The sequence below is a fragment of the Lolium perenne genome, chromosome 5 (assembly GCF_019359855.2).
Source record: "Lolium perenne isolate Kyuss_39 chromosome 5, Kyuss_2.0, whole genome shotgun sequence".
NCBI lineage: Eukaryota > Viridiplantae > Streptophyta > Magnoliopsida > Poales > Poaceae > Lolium > Lolium perenne.
The window spans coordinates 19685016-19691069 of record NC_067248.2 but is presented as its reverse complement, the minus strand read 5'-3'; positions in this window follow the sequence as shown (position 1 = coordinate 19691069).

The following is a 6054-nucleotide window of genomic DNA, read 5'->3' as shown; positions in this document are numbered from 1 at the left end:
GAAACCAAGGTTATCGAACCAGTAGGAGTCAAGAAGCACGTGAAGGTTGTTGGCGGAGTGTAGTGCGGCGCAACACCAGGGATTCCGGCGCCAACGTGGAACCTGCACAACACAATCAAAGTACTTTGCCCCAACGTAACAGTGAGGTTGTCAATCTCACTGGCTTGCTGTAACAAAGGATTAGATGTATAGTGTGGAAGATGATGTTTGCGAAGAACAGTAAAGAACAATGTTTGCAGTAGATTGTATTCGATGTAAAAGAATGGACCGGGGTCCATAGTTCACTAGTGGTGTCTCTCCAATAAGAAATAGCATGTTGGGTGAACAAATTACAGTTGGGAAATTGACAAATAAAGAGGGCATGACAATGCACATACATATCATGATGAGTAGTGTGAAATTCAATTGGGCATTACGATAAAGTACATAGACCGCTATCCAGCATGCATCTATGCCAAAAAAGTCCACCTTCGGGTTAGCATCCGCACCCCTTCCAGTATTAAGTTGCAAACAACAAACAATTGCATTAAGTATGGTGCGTAATGTAATCAACACAAATATCATTAGACAAAGCATTGATATTTTATCCCTAGTGGCAACAACACATCCACAACCTTAGAACTTTCTGTCACTGTCCCAGATTAAATGGAGGCATGAACCCACTATCGAGCATAAATACTCCCTCTTGGAGTTACAAGTATCAACTTGGCCAGAGCCTCTACTAGCAACGAAGAGCATGCAAGATCTTAAACAACACATAGATGATAGATTGATAATCAACATAACATAGTATTCCATATTCATCGGATCCCAACAAACGCAACATGTAGCATTACTGCTGGAATTTGGGGCATTTGGCCTTTGGCCCATGGCCCATTATCAAATTCTGAAACTCACATGGCCCATTCCAATAATCAGTGGCAGCACAAGTGGGAGCTAAAGTTTAGTCCCACACTGCTAGTTGGGAGAGAGTTGGAGTGGTATATAAGGTGGGTTGTTCTAGTCCTAGTAAGTGAGTGAGAAGAGAGAGAGCCCTCGCGCACTCCTCCTCCTCCGCCGCCCGCCTCGCCTCGTCACGACATGACGCGCCGCGGGTTGCGGGAATCTCGCCGAGCCGAGCTTATCTTTTTGCTGTTTGGGAAATTAATTGTGTAATCAATTTCTAGTCATTAACGGACGCGTTACTCAGCCGTTTTGCCTTCCGGTTTCTCTGGATCGTGGCTGTGCCGACTCGGACGTGGGCTGCGCCCCACGATCTTCCCGAACCGCATTATATAAGCGCGGACACCAACCCTAGTATGCATCAGACGCATACGCTACTACCTGTTTCTAGTTCATTGCGCCGCCGCCTTCGTCTTCCTCATCCCGTCCGTCTGCGTGCACCGACTGCCGGGACAGTAGGCCTCCGGAACCCTGCCTCTCGTGAACCTGTACGGGTGAGGGGCAATCAGGTTTTTGGGGAGCGCTCCGGCGCGACTACTGGCATCACGACGTCGTCATCGGACGACGAGTTCCTCCACACCGACAACTTCTTCCCGGACCTCAGCGACTTCTTCGGCAACCTCAACATGGGCGACAACGACGCTGCTGCAAAGTATGTGATCTTGTCATCTCTCTTTCAGTTTCTGTTAGAGTTTCTTCTTCTAGTTTGTATGGTAGATGTGATCAGTTTATCTTGTTTAGATGTGATCTGTTCATCTACCTTACTAGTCTGCATGATTAGTTTATTTTTTATTTTCGTAGTCATGATTTATTATTTACTTGTACGGATTATTTCATATGGATATTTGCTTATATTTCCAACAATCCAAAAACCTGATTATAGGCAAATCAATTCAAGCAGCGTTGCTGCCGCTACTCGACCTCCCCTCTTTGATGGTATGCATTACAAGAGGTGGCGCACAAAGGCAGTTCTATGGTTTACAAACCTAGGCTGTTTTAGCGCCACAGATGCTAGACCTGAGGGGCCTCTCTCTGCAGAGGAGCAGGAAAAGTTTGAGAAGGTCGACGCCATGTTTAAGGCGGCCTTGTTCAGCATTCTTGGGGACAACATTATTGACCCGTACATGGCTTTCGACCATGGTAAAGATGTGTGGGATGCGCTCGAGGCCAAATTTGGGATCTCGGACGTTGGCACTGAATTGTATGTCATGGAGCAATACTATGACTACAGGATGACTGATGAGCGCTCCGTGGTTGAGCAGACTCATGAGATTCAGTCCCTTGCCAAATAACTCGAGCAGTTTAAGTGTACCTTACCGGACAAATTTGTGGCCGGTGGCATTATTGCCAAGCTTCCTCTTCGTGGAGGAACTTTGCTACTTCTCTGAAACACAAGAGACAAGAGTTTTCCGTTTCGGATCTCATTGGCTCGCTTCATGTGGAAGAGAAGGCGAGAGCAAAGGACACACGCGCTCGTAGTTTTGAGGGAGGTTCTAGTGCCAATGTGGTACAGAAGAAGAACTTCCAATCTCACAAGTCTAAGAATAAGAACAATGGAAAAGGCAAGTTTGACGTGAAGAACAAAGCCTCCAACTCAACCAACTTCAAGAGGAAGACTCCTTATAAGAAGAAAGGGAACTGCCATGTTTGTGGCGCTCCTGGACATTGGGCTCCTGATTGCCCAGAACGCCATGATCGGCGTGAGAACAGCAGCAAGTCCGCAAATGTTGTTATTGGTGTTGATACTGAGATGAAAGACGTTGGGTACGGTACTTCTCCTACTGTCCTTTCAGTATGTAATTCTCCTGATTGGTGGATAGACACCGGAGCCAATACACATGTATGTTCTGATGTCTCTATGTTTTCTTCTTATCAGGTCGCAAGGACTTCTTCCGTGCTGATGGGAAATGGCTCACGTGCTTCTGTTCGTGGTGTTGGTACGGTGGATCTGAAGTTTACTTCGGGAAAGACCATCCAGCTGAAGAATGTGCAGCACGTTCCTTCCATTAATAAGAATCTCGTTAGCGGATCGCTTTTATGTCGAGATGGTTTTAAGTTGGTTTTTGAGTCCAATAAAGTTGTAATTTCCAAGTGTGGACAATTTGTTGGAAAGGGTTATGTGTGCGGAGGCTTGTTCCGCTTATCTCTGTCAGACTTATGTACTCAAATTATTAATCACGTTTGCAATGATAGTGAGTCCGATATTTGGCATTCACGACTTTGTCACATTAATTTTGGGTGCATGACGCGGCTAGCGAATATGAATATAATTTCGAAATTTTCTATTGTCAAGAAATCCAAGTGCCAAGTATGCGTGCAAGCTAAGCAACCACGTAAGTCTCACAAGACTAAGGAGGCAAGAGACTTGGCACCGCTAGAGCTTATACATTCAGATCTTTGTGAAATGAATGGTGAATTGACAAAAGGAGGAAAAAGATACTTCATGACTTTAATTGATGACTCTACTCGATATTGTTATGTGTATCTCCTGAAATCTAAAGATGAAGCTCTTAATCACTTCAAAATCTTTAAAGCTGAAGCAGAAAACCAACTTGATCGAAAGATCAAGCGGCTAAGGTCTGATCGTGGTGGAGAGTATTTTTCCAACGATTTTGATTCTTTTTGTGCGGAACATGGTATTATCCATGAGAGGACGCCTCCCTACTCACCTCAGTCAAATGGGGTAGCCGAAAGAAAGAACCGTACTCTAACTGATTTGGTTAACGCCATGTTAGATACATCGGGTCTATGCAAGGCATGGTGGGGGGAGGCGATATTGACTGCATGTCATGTCCTAAACCGTGTCCCCACAAAGAACAAAACCATTACCCCTTTTGAGGAATGGGAAAGGAAAAGGTTGAAACTCTCTTATCTACGAACTTGGGGCTGTTTGGCGAAAGTAAATGTGCCGATACCCAAGAAGCGCAAGCTTGGACCAAAAACCGTGGATTGTGTTCTTCTGGGATATGCTTTTCATAGCATTGGCTACAGATTTTTGATAATAAAATCTGAGGTATCCGACATGCATGTTGGTACAATTATGGAGTCAAATGATGCGACTTTCTTTGAGGACATCTTTCCTATGAAAGAAACGTCTAGCTCATCAATTCAGGAGATGCCCAGTTCATCTACTCAGGAATTATTTCCTGAACCTACCATGGCTATAGAACACTTTGATAATCCTGTGGAGGATGACAATGAAGCTCCCAAAAGGAGCAAGAGACAGAGGACTGCAAAGTCCTTTGGTCATGATTTCATTGTGTACCTCGTGGATGATACTCCCACTTCTATTTCAGAAGCCTATGCATCTCAGGATGCTGACTACTAGAAGGAAGCTGTCCGTAGCAAGATGGATTCCATCTTAGCTAATGGAACTTGGGAGGTTACTGATCGTCCTTATGGGTGTAAACCTGTAGGATGCAAGTGGGTGTTCAAGAAAAAGCTTAGGCCCGATGGTACTATTGAAAAGTACAAGGCACGACTTGTGGCCAAGGGTTACACTCAGAAAGAAGGCGAAGACTTCTTTGATACATACTCACCTGTAGCTCGACTGACCACTATTCGAGTACTACTTTCCTTGGCTGCCTCACATGGTCTTCTCGTTCATCAAATGGATGTTAAGACTGCTTTCCTAAATGGAGAGCTTGAAGAGGAAATCTATATGGAGCAGCCTGATGGATTTGTAGTAGATGGTCAAGAAGGAAAGGTGTGTAAATTACTGAAGTATTTGTATGGGCTTAAGCAAGCGCCTAAGCAATGGCATGAGAAGTTTGAAAGAACTCTAACCGCTGAAGGCTTTGTTGTAAACGAAGCTGACAAGTGTGTATACTATCGCCATGGTGGGGGCGAGGGAGTTATTCTTTGTCTCTATGTCGATGACATATTGATATTTGGGACCAACCTTAATGTGATTAAGGAGGTCAAGGAGTTCCTATCTCATCGTTTTGAGATGAAGGACTTGGGAGTAGCTGATGTGATCTTAAACATCAAGCTGCTGAAGGATGACGATGGTGGGATTACATTGCTTCAGTCCCACTATGTGGAAAAGATCCTGAGTCGCTTCGGGTATAGCGACTGCAAATCTTCTCCAACGCCCTATGATCCTAGCGTTATAATTCGTAAGAATAAAAGAATTGCTAGAGATCAATTGCGATATTCGCAGATCATTGGCTCGCTTATGTATTTAGCCAGCGCCACGAGGCCTGACATCTCCTTTGCTGTAAGTAAACTCAGCCGTTTTGTGTCTAGACCTGGAGATGTTCATTGGCATGCTCTTGAGAGAGTTTTGCGCTATTTGAAAGGCACTGCGAGTTATGGCATTCACTATACTGGGTATCCAAGGGTACTTGAGGGTTATAGTGATGTAAATTGGATATCTGATGCTGATGAGACTAAGGCCACAAGTGGTTATTTGTTTACACTTGGAGGTGGCGCTGTTTCCTGGAAGTCTTGCAAGCAAACCATCATTACGAGGTCAACTATGGAAGCAGAACTCACAGCATTAGACATAGCCACTGTTGAATCAGAGTGGCTTCGTGAGCTCTTGATGGACTTGCCTGTGGTTGAGAAACCAATACCCGCTATTCCTATGAACTGTGATAATCAAACTGTGATCGTTAAAGTAAACAGTTCTAAGGATAATATGAAGTCATCAAGGCATGTGAAGAGGAGACTGAAAACTGTCAGGAAAATGAGAAACTCCGGAGTTATAGCGTTGGATTATATCCATACGTCTAGAAACCTGGCAGACCCCTTCACAAAGGGACTATCAAGAAATGTGATAGAAAATGCATCGAGGGAGATGGGTATGAGACCCACATTATGAGCTGCCCACGGTGGTAACCCACTTTATGTGATCGGAGATCCCGTGAATTAGAGCTGGGAGACAAGCTGTTGTTCAGCTGGGAGGAGAGTATATATCCCTATAGCAACTTTACCACTCCATAAGATGCAATACTCTCCTAATCTGCATGGCAGGTTGATAATTATCTTAATGTGTTCTAAGTGGCTTATTTTAGCAGAGATGTTGTCCTGCAGAACATCTTTTGAAGAACACACCTATATGAGTCTGATTGTTAAACGTCGCAATCTATGAGAGTTGGGTGCTCTCTA